Source organism: Lepeophtheirus salmonis, chromosome 1 (assembly GCF_016086655.4).
Source record: "Lepeophtheirus salmonis chromosome 1, UVic_Lsal_1.4, whole genome shotgun sequence".
Lineage (NCBI taxonomy): Eukaryota > Metazoa > Arthropoda > Copepoda > Siphonostomatoida > Caligidae > Lepeophtheirus > Lepeophtheirus salmonis.
Window position 1 is genome coordinate 36,147,255 of NC_052131.2, and position 16,330 is coordinate 36,163,584.

The 16,330-nt window shown below is 33.4% G+C and overlaps 2 long non-coding RNA genes across 2 annotated transcripts; both read right to left on the reverse strand.

Annotated features, from left to right (window-relative positions):
• Positions 1-4,931: 4,931 nt before the first annotated feature.
• LOC139906623 (uncharacterized) lies at positions 4,932-7,513 on the reverse strand. The gene is made up of 2 exons (XR_011782259.1): positions 7,347-7,513; positions 4,932-7,287 (listed from the first exon to the last, which is right to left on the reverse strand). It is a non-coding gene; the product is annotated as an uncharacterized lncRNA (long non-coding RNA).
• A 6,253-nt stretch (positions 7,514-13,766) lies between these two features.
• LOC121126377 (uncharacterized) lies at positions 13,767-15,797 on the reverse strand. Its single transcript, XR_011782257.1, has 3 exons — positions 15,556-15,797; positions 14,259-14,970; positions 13,767-14,183 (listed from the first exon to the last, which is right to left on the reverse strand). It is a non-coding gene; the product is annotated as an uncharacterized lncRNA (long non-coding RNA).
• Positions 15,798-16,330: the final 533 nt, after the last annotated feature.

Consider the following 16,330-nt stretch of genomic DNA (forward strand, 5'->3'; position numbering starts at 1 on the left):
CATTTCACAGTGCTGGTCATCTCTTTTGATGGACTCTTCACGAGCTCGCTTTTACTCTCAGTCAAGATCATCATCATTCTAATCGTCAGATCATCCTTTTCATTTTCATCGACCGATTTTATATTTCCTTCTAACATTTTGAAATTCTTTATCAACACTCAATTTTCTTCTTCTAATTCACCCTTCATAGGCATTCTTGAATATTTCCCTTAACTCTATCTTCAAAACCCTTCTAACTGCGCCATGTTATGTTTAGAACAATCCAATAATGATGACGACTGATTATTATATTATTTACACAACTATATATTATATTATAAAATTCTAATAATCAATACATTAAATATACAAGGTCATGGTCAATCCCATATTAATATTGATTCTCCTCTTCCAGTACCTAGTGCTAGAGAGAGTGACGTTCTAACTGGTTTATTAAGTTCCTGAAACCCCCACAGTTGCCACCAAAATGACTTTTATTTCTTGTATGATCACTGAGTTTTGCATTTTTTCTAAGCCAAAACTGAATTTCTTGACATAGCTTTTCAAAAAATTACGTCATTTGTTTTTTTCTTTTTTGACTATTCCGAAGCAACGTTATATACTAGTAGTATGATATTTTACTCAAAGAAAGGTAAATCAATTTAACGTCATCAGATGAAAAGGATATAGAAATACAATAATAAAGTTTCACATTTCTAATTTTCGCTCACATTTTTAAATTCTTAAAAAGTGTCAATCAAGATATGAAGTAGTTTATTTAATATTATTTATGTTTCCAAAAACCTTAATTAGCACCTCATTTAAATTATATTATATTGACTCGTACGATATCTATTTTACCCCCAAATAATACCCCATCTGTATTATAATATTGAGCCACCCCTGAATATCTAGAACCATAAATTAGTTTCGCATCTATAATACAAATCATATTTCCTTTTCTTTTACCAAATGAACTTTTTGTATATATATTTAGCTTGTGTAAGAATAATTACGGGAGTGGTGATTAAATACTTGTTCGACTATCATAAACTTGTCCAAGTGACAATGGGTTCAGTTATGATATATTTTTTACCAATGTACAAACCTATAAAAGGACCATATTTTTTTCAAAAATAAATGTTTTAGGTAAGAAATGAATGTTTTAATCCTTAAATATAGCAATTTAAGAACGCTTAAAGGTGATTGTGCTCAGAAAATACCGTATTTGAAGTTTTTAAGGCAGAATTAGATAGAAAATGGATTTAAATAACCATATTTTAAGCCAAAAAGTCAAAAATCTGTGTTTTAGCCGAAAATTTGTGTTATAATCATTAAGTATTGCACTTTCAAGATATTTAAATAAAGAATAAAGAAAAAACCTCATTTAAAGCTTTAGTGGCATCATTAGAGCAAAAAGGTGCTTAAAAATAATTCGTGTTTTAATATATATAAATATAGCTCTTTTAGAAACAGCGAAAAAATGAGCAACTTCAAAATACATGTTTTTAGTTCAAGTATTGTTATTTAATTATTTGATAAGTATATTACTTTAACACAATAAAAATATATTTAAAGCAAACAATTCCACATTTAAAGCTTTTTCGGAAGAAAGAAAGCGAAAAATTATTAAAGTAAGCTTATTTTTTCAAAAATCTGATATAAAAGTTTTTACAAAGAAGTTTGTTTTTTTAAATATTTAAATTTAATAATTTAAGAACGTTTAAACGTCGAATTTAAGGTTTAATCGAAGAAATTTTCACATTTGAGGCTTTTTTGTCATAATTAGTGGGAAAAGTTAGAAACTCGTGTTTTCATCATTTATTAAAGAACTTTAAGGACGTTTAAAAGAATTGGAGCGAGGAAATATCTAATTTCGATGGGGGAAAAGGCGTAAATTCAGGTTTTTATTCAAAAATTTGTGTTTAATGACAATAATCAATCTTTTGTAGATTATGAGAGACATTGCAGGAATAAAATTGCCCACTCCTTCAATGAGTTTGTCAATAAGTCCCATGAAGATATTGGCATAGATGGGTAGTACCCTATGTTGTCCTCGTATACGTTTCATTAATTTAATAGAAGGCGAAGAACACAATAAACGTCGTTTATATTTAAATCTTTTTCTCTTTTTATCAGTCTTATTTTCATCAGTTTTAATAACTAAAAAAAAATCATCTTCAAATGCAGTATCTTGTGATGAAGTACCCTCAAAGGTGTTCAAACAATATCTTGGTGCCTTTGAATCTTGTTTTGCGATTTTTGAGTCTGGATTGTAGCTTATTGGTCCCGTTTTACTTAATTGTTTGTCAACAGATCCTAATTGGAAACTGCCTCTTTGTCCTATTTTTGTTTTTTGATGCCAAGATGCTCGATGTTCTCAATGGGATTTTTTTTTTATAAGTATATATATTGACTGTATCAAGGTAAAAATATTTAAAAATCGAAAACATATATTTATATATTTTTTTTTTCATTTCATTTATTCAATATTCATATTCGATGATTTTTTAACATTGTCATCTAAATGTAGTTGAAGAAAGCCAGTCGACCCTCATTTAGGAACTCTTTCCGAAGAAACAGAAAATTGAGGCAAGTAGACGAACTGAAGGATATCTCTTAAGAAACAAAAACGTTTTTCATGAATACTTGAAATAGATTCCCAAGTATGAAGTCACTTTGTCGAATAACTAATTAAATCAGAACCCATAGCCATAATCTGATGAAATCAAAGAGTTTTTGTAGGGACGTAGAAATACTATAGAGGGTTGGCCATGCCAGCCCATGTATTTCCTGAAAATGTACGGACTCTTTATATACGTATATAGTGCTCCTTGGATGGATGTAACAAAGAGCAACGAATAAATTCCTTTAAATACTGGTAAGGAATCATAATTAAGTTTCAATCGAATGAACAAATCAGACATGTTATTATTTCTCTTCTATTTTTATTGGATGAATATGACGTATTAAATTGCCTTATGATGCTATAGTTCGAATTTATGACACCTTCTCTTTTTTTTAATTTACATACGTTTTTCATATTTTTTTTTTCTTTTTTTGAAGGAGAAGAAATCTTACGAAAAACGTTTTGTCTAAAGGTTCTCAAAAAATAGAAAGAGCTATTTGCAGTAAAGATGGACTGAAAGATAATAATAATAGGTACGCTGCGTAAGCAGTTCTGTGAACCCACTTTTAAGTAACCCAATATCGAGTTGTTCTTTTGTTTTTTGGAGATATTTTTTTGACCAATCCTTTAATCAATTCCAATTACACAGTTTATATAAAAAAATGAGTAGGGTAACGTTGAATAGTCCAAATTTGTTCGTCAAATCAAGAACATCCCAGTCCATTTTATTTATGTAGCAGCTGAACTCTCTTTTACCCAATGCAAAATTACCATGAAAAATATGTTGTGTCCTCTATATATTTCTTTCTCTATGAATAATCCTTTGAAGGCAGATTCTGATCCTCCTTGCCAGCTAGTTCCTCCATTTTTTTCATAAATTCCTTCATAATTTCATCATCCATGCAATCTCTCTCTTCCACGAACATCACGACATCCTCTTGTTGCTCCATTGTTTCAAACTTGAACTCCACTAATTCTGAAATATCCTCTAAGACATGTAATCTTCTACGGCCCTTCCATGAGAAATTTCTACTAATTCCATTCTGTTTGAACGCTTCAGTTGAATAATGCTCCGTGTGACATGACCTTTGTATGCCTTAACTTTTGATTTTATAAAGTCAAACTTCCTTCTTTTAAGTTGTTCCATTATGTTACTTAATATTGGTTCTGGTTTATTAACTGCGCCATATGATATTAATTTGAGAGTCGTTCTGGATTCTCCTTGTGTAAAATCGTGTATATCTTCTGGAGATTGAATTTGTAAGGGATGCTCCCGCTCAATTTAACTTGCTGGAAATAAAAATCTTGTTTATTTACTTTTCAAGCATTGGCGTAATTTTTCCTTGGAAAAATGAATTGACTTTATAACATGCAAATTTTCCCATTTGTTTTTTAGCTTTTTGACAGATATGTGTCTCATATTTAATTATAATTATATTCCTGCTTTAAACGCCACAAAATAAATACTAAGAAATAGTTTTAGCCTTTTGTAGTTTATTATTTGAATAAATTGAAAGGTCCATTAACCAAACATTTGTTTTCCATAAATTGCATTTGAACGCGAGATCGACCAATATGTTTGTTTTATGTACCACATGTAATAACATTATATAAGCTTATTTAATCATTATATGTATATGAGAAGTGTTGTTCTTCTTGGTATAAATGTTGTTCCTGTTTATTGCATGTAACGTACATGTACGTGTACTTAATTCAATAAAATTCTTCAAATCATTAAATACACCGAAATGACTGCATTTCAGACGATGATATCACAAATGATGCTGTGTGTTCAATAACTATTAGTACATAAATAGCTACACAAGGTGACTATCTATAAAGTAGAGGCAACAAGGTTCTTCTATGGCAGTCTGGTTGGCGTTAGCTGACTCAGCTTACATAGTGCCGTCACTGGTGCGCCAGTTCAGATAATTTTATTGAAGTAAAGTGCACTAATTTGGATCTGGTTCTCAAAAATGGCATCATTTCGAGGTTCAAGGCATGTTTGTGCCATGGACTGCTGTCCCAATCCACGGGATAACTAGTATTTTGCATTTCCTCCGAAAAATTTGATGCTCCCGCGTCTTTGGATCTCAGTCTGTCCGAGAAAAGACCGAGGATGTAAGTAATTTCATAGCTTTTTATTGTAAATATGAAGACGCTTTGTGAAAACAAGGACAAGAATTGAAGTAAATAACCTGAAGAAAAAGCTAAAACTGAAGAACGCAAGTGTTAATCTGAGAAAACTTAGACAGATTGGTCAATTGACAAATTAATTTTTATTATTCATGTATGTATGTAAAAAAAAATTTGTACCTTGTAATTTTTACTTATTGTTATTCTTTTATTCAGCACTCTTATAATATGTAATAAAAATGGCAAATTAGATAATATACATAAAGCATATGCCTATAAGCTTAAACAATTAGTTTTAAAATTGATTTCATGATTCTATAAAGTATCAAGCAAGGATATCGTCAAGTTTCATAATAATCGAAATAAGTATTGGAAAGGATTTACTTTTATGAATATTAATATCAATATAAGTTAAATATTTTTGCTTTTATACTTTTTGGCATGGTCCTAAGATTACCAATTTGTACTATAAATGAATTGTAATTATATTTATTTACTTAGTTTGTGTTGCCTTACAATCAATTAAGTCTGGATTTTATAATGATTACATTACAATTATATAGGACAGAATGCTATGTACCTCAACAGTGACGTCATTAAACTTTCGTTCTTCTCTTGATAATGAAAAAAATACAAACTTAGAATTTCCTTGCTGCCTCACCTTGATAACTACACATCCTTAGTATTCAACTTCCTTTGATTAACTGACATATGGCTCTTTTTTCCTCCTACCTAAACATCAAACATATTACAATGCCTTGCTACCTCTTAATGGATGTCAAATGACGCACCACATAGCTCCCCCTTTATGTTGCGGAGCAGACAAAATAGTTACAAGAATAAGGTCATAACTAAGGATGTCAATAGCACACTTATCACTAATAATCATCATCATTATCCTCCTACAGAAACCTGATGCTTTTTTTGGGATATTTTCTCTGTACAATCGCTTCTTTTTCGATAATTTTATTCTGAATACTTTCTTCCACTAATTCTCTCTCCGTTACCTTTACTTGCCTCAGCCTTTCAATTCCCATTTTTAAACTCCACAACATATCGTAGATATAGCTTCAGTAGGCCCGATATAGGGTGCCTCTGAAGGTATCTTGGCTCGATCCACTCTAATCCATACATTTTCAGCTTCTTGAAACCCCGAAGGAATGAATGATTTCTTTGATGCATACAAGAGCCCTCAGACATTACTTGAAAATCCATCAAACGAAACCTTCCTGTCAATTCGGTTAAAAGATCGTAAGATAAGATCAGACTTTTCTGAAGAAGCTTTTACTAGATATTAGGAGCCCTCATATCCGTAAAAGTCACCACAGTGAAGGTAGATATATTATTTTAACTTGGTGTTAATCGAATTCCAAGCAAAAACAGAAAAAACGCATCTGTTCAAAACTCTTGTCGTACCATAATTACAGGCCATAGTGTTCAATGTTGCCTCTTCACAATACCATTACTTGGAGGGTGATATGCCGAAGTACGAATCCTGTGAAACCCAAACAATATGGATAATCTTCTGAACAACTCAGATTCGAACTAGGCTCTTCTGTCCGTAAATACGTACAAAAGAATTCTAAATCGCGAAATTCAGGGTCCCACAAACGTATGCACAGGTTTCAATGATAAACAACGGAACTGCCTCCATCCATCTTTTTGCTCTATCGATACAACTCAAGAAACAGCTCCAATTATGACTGTCCAGAAACTAGGTACGCACGGAGGTAGAGGTTCTACGATGTCGATGTGGCCTGTTGAAACCTCTTCCCGGAGTCAAATGATTTCAATTCAACTTCGGTGTGACCATTGACCAGAATAGCAACACTCACATAGGGTGACCCATTCTGTTATTTGTTGATCAATTCAGGAGAATTCATCTCTATTTGATAACTCTAACAGAAACCTTCGAACCAGGATGAGATATAGAGTAAAATGAATTGAACACTTCTCTCCTTAAATACGTAGGAACATAAGCATGCTTCGATTGCATCGATGTCTTGCATATCAATTTAACACCTTTATCGAGCTTAATCTCCTTAAAATGACAAGAATCACCGAGATATTTAATCTGGCTATCGAACTTCTTTTCAAATTCTTGGACTCATTTTAACACCACCTACATACACTTGATACTACACGAGTAAAACAATCTGCTACCCCATTATCATTTCACCTGATGTATTGAATGTCTTGCACATGTTCAGTAATTATACTCAGATAACTTTGTTGTCGATCCGATATCGCTTCCTTAGAGCTTCAAAAATCTTCAGTCAACGGACGATGGTCTGTGAAAATTGTGACCACTTGACACTCAATGGCACTCAAATATGCCACAAGTAATTCATGTTCATAAGTGGAATACTTCCTTTGAGCCCCACTATATTTGCTTAGAATAGAATCCTACCGGAACAGGTTTACCGTTAATAATTTGGTGAAGAGCTGCTCCTATAGGTAAGGCTGGGTATGTTTGGTAATAAATTACTGTTTTGTGATTAGCAAAGGAAAAAGGTTGTTCTTTCTTCTTTTTTATTCAACATCTATTAAAAATTGTTGTGATAGCATCTTCCTTTGAATAAAAATATAGTTTGCCGCTTACCTTAGTGCAATATTGAATATAATTAATTTCAATTATCAAATGCCTTAAAAAAGTACCCCCTCCGCCTGGATTGAATTTACTTGGTTCTCTATCTTTACATTTTCCCTCGGAGTTCGTATTTTTTCGTTTGGATATCCTAGCAACTCGCCTTCTGATCCTCTCTTCATGTTCTGTTCAAGGGATCTAGTCTCTGTGTGCCTCATTCGGTAAAGCTTATACTCTTTCATGGAAGATCACTCATTGTGCAGATGCCCCTTCCCATCCAGGTAAGCTATAGTGACTTCTGACCTCGTGAATCATTGCTTATATGCTCGAAAATACATAAATTCCTTCGAATCTTCTACGGAATAATCGTATACTGCTTTAAAAACTAATGAGTTCAATTAAAAGACAGAATAATCGACTGATCCATATCTGATATATATATTTATAAACCTGCGAACACTTCTGCAAAATATTTAACTGTACGACAAATTTGTTATATCTAAACTAAAAGATTCCTTTTAATAGGTAAATATTGCTCAAATGATATTATTTCAGACTAGCATACCAGACCTTAGGAAGATTTTAAACAAAAAAAATGTCAGTTTTAAAGTGGAAAGTATACACAGTATACGCTAAAAAAGAAAAGGAACCCTGCCCCAAGATGTTACTGGTTTTCCTTGAGTACTTTTTCAAGGGACATCTTGTCTTTAATATTTATTTGCCAAGCAAATTGAGATTAACGATTATGAAAGTTTGACATGAATGATTATGATTCAAACTTTTTATAGATGAGTGAACACATTGAAAATGTTGGAGATCCATCCTTATCTTTGGAGTTTTTTCAAATATCGTAGGGGGTGAATGTTGATCGGTGATGACTTCAAACTGCGGTAATCTACCAAGGTAAATGTGACACTCCTTTATTTACCATTTGGTAGCAAGAGACTCCAGCTCTACCATTGCATATCTTGACTCTGTGTCTTCACAAATCTCGAACCGTATTCAACGAATTTCTATCTCTCTACGGGTTTTTGTAGCAAAACGAATCTAAGTCCTTTAGTCCCTGAGGTATCCACTTCGAGGATCAAAAATTGCAAGAACAGATGTATTCATCAACAAGTCCTTCACTTCATTCGTGGCTTTGGTATGTACATTTTCCAAAACAAATTCATTTTTTGACTTTATCAGACCCCTTAGAGGTTCTGCTACTTTCATAAATTTCTATGAGAAACTTGCGAGCTAATTCGCTAAACAATAAATGATCTCAACTCTATTTTATTAGCAGGAATAGGGAATTCATGTATCCCTTTTAACTCCTTTACGTCACATGCAATACCATCCTTATAAATCTTGTAACCGACAAAATTGATATCTTCATATGCAAATTGGAACTTTTCTTTGAATAAGGTAATACGGTATTCTCGACTTCTTAACAAAATCTTCCGAACACTCTCCACGTCCTCCTCAAAATTTTCATCATTAACAACTTTATGAGTGCTACGAATTTCTTCTAAGGCTTAGTCGCACCTACGATTGTATGCATCACCAGTGGATATGAAACCCATATAAACACCATATTTGTTTAGGTATCTTCAATATGGTGTTATGAAAGTAGTGACCTTTTGTCTCTCTTCATGAAGAGCCATCATCCAGTATCCATTAACTTCATCAAATTTGGTAAAATATTTAGATTTTGGGCTAATTTCAGAGACTGTCTCTTTTGGCAATTACATGGAGTGAACTAATTTTCTTCCTTGAGAGTTCAATTTAGTTAAGGCTATTGTTGAAACTATCTTTCTATTAGTTTTTAGTACAACGACGATCGGATGACAGCACTATGTCAATTCATCCTCAATTTTCTCTATCACGTCCTTCTTCGCCATCTTCACCTCTTGACTTCCTCTTTGTAGCAAAAAGGGATTTGCCTCGATCCATGAAATACAAACTGCTTTGCTCCTCCCAATAGTTTTATTCTCTTTGGGGAAACTTCATTGTTCTAAATTCTTACATTTGAAAGCTCATCTTTCAAGTCATAGAAGAAATTTCTTTTAACTTCCTTGGATATTTTGGAATCTAGGGTTCATTTGACATTGGCATTGACTAACGACCGATTTATCTATTCTTATTTCAGAGGTCGAGGGAAATATGGATACAAAAATTACATTCCCATGCATACTTAGGGATAAACATCTCATCTTTGTCAAATCATTGACAAAATAAACAATATCCTTGTGCTGACGATTTCCAAGTCTAAATATCAACACAGCACCTTCTCCAACTTCCAATCTCGAGCCGTTCACACTGACAATTTTGGAGGTAGCTGATGAGTTCCTAGGTTCGCTCGATGGTAAGTCTAAGTCTTTAGACACTCGTAGGCGAGCAATAGAAAACTGTCTTACACAAGGTAATTGTGTCTTTCAAATTGAGCTGCAGAGTTTTTCTTCAAGCTTTTCTCAAACATCTTCATCCTTGACTCTGCATGTGATCAGAGTGGCCTCTGATTTCATCTAATAGATTTGGGCCTTCTCTTTTAACATTTTAAACTCACAATAGAATTCGTCGATTGCTTCAAAATTTGCTTGCTTACGTCGCATCAATTTGCTTCTCAAATCTTTAATTTTTTTGCTTTCAGATATTTACTCACGACTTCAAAAACATCATCTAAGGTTTTAAAAGTGTCGGACGGAATTTCGACGATGTACCGTTCTTATGGAGGAATCCAGGTAAGCAACATGCCCATGAAATAGCAATTTGTCCTTCTTTCGTTTTTTTCTTTCAGATGTGTTAACTTAACATAGTTATCCCACGTCTCCATCCATTTCAAGAACTCTCAAGTATTTACTCCCGTCTTCAATTTGGTTTGGCAATTGGGCTTTGATATTTGGGTGACTTTGGCTCATAACTTTGAAGGATCCATCAAATCTTCCGATTGTCTCTCCAAATCAATGTGGTTGGAAATAAAGGTGTGTCGCTTAACTTCTGCATTCTCATTGGCTGAGCTGAGTGACGTCACAAATGTTGTATTGTATTGACTCATAAATGAAAACAATAATATTAATATAGCAACATGAATTGAGAATTTATCAAGGTGGTGGATGATATAACTCTCTTCAATGTCATGGTCTGGTCAAGGGATCTTGGCTTTCAAGGTGAGATCCCAAGAATAATTTTTTTCTCTGTTGATCTCATCTCCTTTATTGGAAAGATGGTGACTTGTCACTAGTGACTTCTGATCTCTTTAATAATTGTCCCTATACATAAATTCCTTCATATATCTTCCACGGAATCATCGTATATTTCTACTTATAAGAACAAAGGAGTTCGATATAATTTAGTATAATCGGCCGAGATACCCAGACAGGAGCAGAGAGAGTTCTCATCCTCCACTCACAGCTCCTTCTTTGAAATTATGGAAATTCAACTCTGCTTTGTCTCCTACTCTAAGAAAACTATTCCATCAGCAAGAGTCGTTCAGTGTCCTGAGTGGACAAGGTAAATCCGGAAGGAATTTAACGGCTAATTATGAGACTTGTATAAGAGAGTGAAATATTATTTTTATTCATTTAAAAGCAACATTAAATGTAGAATGATTATTCGTAATACAAGCCTTCGTTCAAGATCATGATGTCGATACGGCACCCGAATGCCTTGCTACCTCGTGCAGATCCAGATACCTCATTGTATTGACGATGGAGGCCTTCAAAGCTGTAATGGAGGCATGATTATTCTTGTAGGCGATCCTCTCCACCTTGCCCACATGTAAAAATCCCATGGATTGAGGTCCAGCCTGTTGGCTGGCGAATAGAATGGAGGCCAAAAATCCAGCACATTTTGCCCTAATAACAATCTTGACCTTATGGTCTTGCTGGCATGTATATGGTTTCCCATCAGTGACCTCATTCATCCCTGGGATGAGCACGTCCTTAAGAATGTCCTTGTAAATTGGCCTCCCAAACTGATGACCAAAGAACCATAACCAAAGCCTGATTCTTTGTTTTCAGGGCTGGTTGGACCTCATTGGGGTCCAAACAGATCCATCTATTGTTTCTACGGTTATAGTTGTCATCAATGGTGAAGATTTTCTTGTCCGAAAAAAAACCGCACGTAACCACCTATGCAATTAATTTGGTTAATAAGAATTTTATTTTTTCTGATTCCGTCTGCCTGATTCTGTTTTTACCATCGACAAGTAACCCAGGTCAATCATGATGGTTTTTTTATGGTCCCTTTGCTCACGTAATGGTCCCTGGCCAGCTTAGGAATTGGCATGTCCCGAAAACTATAAATTGATCATTTCAAACCAGCTATGAACCTTTTAGTCCGCATTTTATCAGATCTTGTTGAATGAGCTGCTCTCTCAGTCTTTCTCTCCTCATCAAAAGGCCTTAATTACGTCATAAACTGTTGATTTTCGATATTTGAAGAAGGAAATTATCTCCTCAGCAGAGTTTCGATGATAGAAATTCTCCTGACTTCTTCCATACTTAAACGAGATACCCTCATAATCTTGTTATTAAATTCGATAGCTAACACATTTAGCTTGTCGCTAGTATTAAAAATTTTATAACGTAGCCTGTACAAGTTTCAAGTTAGCCCATAAATTAATTCCAGATTTACCTTGTCCAACCTGTATATAAGACAGAAATCATTCATCTCTATCAGATCTATATCAATTCCATTTATAAGTTTGATTTCGTGACATACTGCTCATATAAGAGGCACACTTCAAGTTCACGCCTGATTAATTAATTACTACTGAGTCACTAATCATTGGAAAACAAGTGGAACATGATTATAGACTGGTTTAGATAATAGGCTTTTCGTTTTTCCATATTTTGGTCTGTTAAACATTTTCTGCAATTACATATAAATATTTATTCCGAGCTGTTAATTGATTATGTGTTTTACAAAACATATAAACATACCTCTTAACTTATGTTAAAATATCTTAATGTAATTTAATTTAGATTCCCAAACTTATTGAGTCGAAATTATTCTCTTAACAGCCAAATTCCTTGTCACCATATTTAAATATTAATCTCGCTAAGATCTTGGATCTCAATACAAATAAATACATTATTAAATGTTTTCCATACTAGATAATTATTTGTTGTTTTCGGAAAACAATAGTTAAAATGTAACAAAATAATAAAGTGTCAATGATATTCTTCAAAATTGACATTCCCTATTTATGAGTTCTCAGTTATTATTCTATCTTATTAATTAATTCGGTTTTATTTTGGACATGCTCTTTTGTTACTGTGATGGTAGTCAGACGACTAGAAAAGTCAAAATCCTTCCTTATATTAGTATTAGAACTATTATTGGTCTGTATTACAAACTATTGCTAGCAATCGTAAAGTGGGAAACCTTTAGAAAATTTGATTTCCAGAGTATTATTCAAAATTGTACTATAATATATATCTCTTTCTTGAGAGAAAAATAAAAATCGTAAGGAAACAGAGGCTTATTCAATGCATCATCTTCAGTTTTGTTAGCAAGATACACTCTATATGAACATAAATAACAAATTAAGATCTAGTTGTAAGTTTATTTTTTCACATGAGCGTTTCATGTTAAAAAATAATATCTAGTTCTTTTAATTTATAATTGATGTCTTCGCTATCATGATATTTTTTTATTATAAAACTATACCTAATATTAAGATAATTATGTATATCAAAAAGAAAATTGAAAAATATTCACAAATGATTAGATGTAGTTTTTCAAAGTTACAATTACAAGGCAACTAATTCATAATTAGATAGATGTTCACCTATTTTTTTTTAATACCTGCAAGGAGATACTATGAAAATAAAATGTAATTTCCCCTTTATATAGTGCCAGACCCTGTTTGCAAATAGCAAATCTTACATATTGAGTAAGATTCCTTGGAATCTTAGAACAAAATACAAGTACGGGCTAGTGTTATCCACACATATGTGACGTCATTAAATGGGGATTCCATTCTTCTGTTATAAAAGTCGTTAGCGACACACCTTTATGATCCATCACCTTGCTCCAAATAAACGTATAATTGAGCTTAAATTAAGATGAGCTCTTCTTCCACCTGAATCAACTCATCTACCTCCTTTGTATACTCATCTAATGTTACATCCAAAAAATTGAATTCTCCCTGTTTTTTCATTATGAGTTTTAACTGCGTTCTCTACAGCTTTCTCTTAATGTCCATCATATTTTTTATCGAATGAATATCGGCAGAGGATTTATAGAAATTATGATAAAATCCAAGTTAATTACATACGTATGTAAACCGATTCACAACAAAAAAATTAATATTTTTTCAAAACTAAAACGGCTCTAAGAGTCACATTAACTAATGTCGAGAAAACCATCTAGTATCACAAACTCATTTAATTTCGTACATCCCAATGCCAGAGTAAGAAATTTGCAAATGGAGAATAAGGAACCGTATTGGTGGATATGATAAATTTTCTTTATTAGAGAAGACAATAGAATTGTTAACAATTCATCAGGTAACAAACATCGACCATCTCGTTTTTGATCTGTTGGTCCCGGAGTCCCAACAACTTCTAGAAAATGGATTAAAGACAGCTATCCTACATATGTTTCCACGTTCATCTTTAAGACGTTTCTTGGTTCACTTAATAGCTATTTCCTCATTACTTATGTATTCGAATGCATCCTATCAAACATACATCATCTCCGCCACGATAATGAGTAGTAACCCACAACATAATTATCTATATGATTGAGGACTTGAATCGGTCCAATCCATTTTTCAATAAATTCTAATTTGTTAAAAATCCATTCAAGAGTAGATCTTATTCTGCTTTGAACTGACTTTCAGTTTGAACAAAAATTTTTAAGCTACAATTGAGAAACAATGTAGTGATCACGAACCCTTAAAACTAATGACAACTTTCTAGTTTTTGAGTTGAATACCTTTCGGAGACCATGATATCCAGTTAATTACCATGTGAACTATGTAGTTTCTCATGACATTCGAAAGGAAACTCATCTCAAATTCGTACAGTTCCAGAATTAAAACGAATGCATCATGGTGAAGGGAATGTCTAATTCACTTATCATACTTTTTAACCAACGAAATGAACACTACCAAGGCTATCACGCCCGACATGTTTTGACACGTTGATATTTTAAGATGAACTCATATATGTGTATCCAAATATTTATTCGTTAATATTTAATAACTGATCTTCTTTCTCTTTCCATCTCCAATTGTGCTGCTGCAATACCTCTTCAGTGCCGTCGAAGATAGCAGACACAGTGCCACAAAAATATAGATTAATCGACTCATGCTCCTGGAATCTTTTTCTATTACAATGAACTCAATTTGATTGTAGGCACAAGGATTTTCTCTTTGTATACCATTTGGCGACATCGAGTATATGGGCATTGAAAAACGCTTCCATACATTTTTTTATCCTTATTTTTTGGCATTACAAACTCCATTACTTTTGGCATTGGAGGAGCGGTTTTCTTCTTAATCAAGGAATGAGACAGGAGGCAGTCTGTACACTTATATATTCTGAGTACACAAAGTGTTTTGTATTCCCAATAAGCATCCATATCTCCTTCAGCTGTAGGATCTACAGCTACCATGTTTCCTTCAGCCATATTTTTGTAGATTTACCTATAATATAATCACAAACATCATGAAGAGCTATACAAAAACAATACACTCAGGGATGGGATATTTGGAGAGTGCAGGAACAAGACTCATGGTATTACTGAATATAGTTTTAATTACGGCCTTGCCAACCCGTTGAATGATTTTGTGGGAGAATATGAGCTACTGCTGTGGAGGACAGCCTCTACGTTTAAAATAGCTTAAGTACAGGGAGGATATTATTATTAATTTATCAACATATATATTTGATTTAATACATGGAAGGAACAAAAAGAGTACACGTACCAATGTTGTTTCCTTTTCTTATCACCAAACTGCGTTTTATCTACAAAAATCCCATCCCCACATATAATTAATACAGCCCACTTCTCCCCTATGGAGACCTTGTGCAATTAAATAATAAATTATAACTAAGGAAGAAACACTGGCAGGCAGAGTGGAAGCAAACACCATGCAGACAAATTTCACAATAAGTTGAGAAGTACGAATTTGTAGAGAGTTACAAAAATGCGTGGCAGGCAGCTGGAGACGCAACTCAAATTCAAATTGGAAAAAGGAGTCAATAAGTCAGAAATTCCCCTCAATTACCTGTGATTACAGCAATCCCAGTAACCAGACAGGTTAAGCTTAACGGAGCCATACACTAACTTCTCCTTGAACCACTTTTGACCTAGCTCAATCACTTGCACCTTTGAAACACTCAAGTTCCCAATGTCCAAATAGAAATCATATTGGATGATAATGTGAGTAAAAAAACAAGTTTAAATATATACTTACAGCAAGGATGCTCGCAATTTATGATCTGCACCTAAGGCGTCTCAATACTTACTAAGTGGATAGGAAGATGAAGAAATGAAAAATAAATGTGCGCGGGAACGATAGTAAAAAAGAAGAAATAAAAGCAAAAGAAAAAAAAAATAGTCAAGGCGAACAAGTGATAAAAGGAGGTAAAATACTTCCTACAATGATAGCCAGATGATCTCAACCTGCTCTTTTGCTATCAGTATTCAAAACGCAGTTCAATTTATATATATAAATAATATATAGTAATTATTCATTTAATAAACATCCTTGTCTGGAACTTTTAATGCAAAATAATATTTGCTATGAAACGAAGCAACTAAATACGTAATATTATCAAGAATTATACAACAAACACACCATGAATGAGTGCCATAATATACATACATTTCGGGCTAACATGTACATTCAGGAGCCGTTGAGAACGATAGGAATAATCTCAAGTGAGAGTAAACATACTTAGTTTGCTTATTTTGGAGGGAAATCCATTCAACTACTTTTTGAAACTTTGCTTTTGCAGGGGGTGGCCTGGAGGGCTATGGTCTTCCCAAATTAGGGAACT